The following is a 446-nucleotide window of genomic DNA, read 5'->3' as shown; positions in this document are numbered from 1 at the left end:
AAAGGATGCAAAACATCTAACAGAATAACAAGAAACTTTCTTGAAATTTTTAATACAATTCACAATGTAATCGGACATTTAGTGCAGTAGAAGCCTCAGGGAAAGTCAGGTGTCATTTGATTTCTTTTGAACTAATATACATTTCTGCAGTCATTTAATCCAGGTATTCTACAATATTAGTTTCTGCATTTGACATTTCTACAATATCAGTTTCTGCATTTGACGTTTCTACAATATTAGTTTCTGCATTTGACATTTCTTTTGTCGCGTGCATAGTTTGCCTACGAAAGAAAGTATAATAAATATAGCGCAAAGCATGATAACAACGTCTCTCTCTTAAATCTTACCTCTTGTGCCACAATAACTCGAACGCCAACACCATTACCGAGAAGAGTACCCCGTAGCCCATTGTGACCAGCGCGAAGTAACATTCTGTGAATCCGATA

This window comes from Wasmannia auropunctata, unplaced genomic scaffold, assembly GCF_000956235.1.
Source record: "Wasmannia auropunctata unplaced genomic scaffold, wasmannia.A_1.0 LD335510.1, whole genome shotgun sequence".
In the NCBI taxonomy this organism is placed as follows: domain Eukaryota; kingdom Metazoa; phylum Arthropoda; class Insecta; order Hymenoptera; family Formicidae; genus Wasmannia; species Wasmannia auropunctata.
This window is presented reverse-complemented; position numbering follows the sequence as displayed.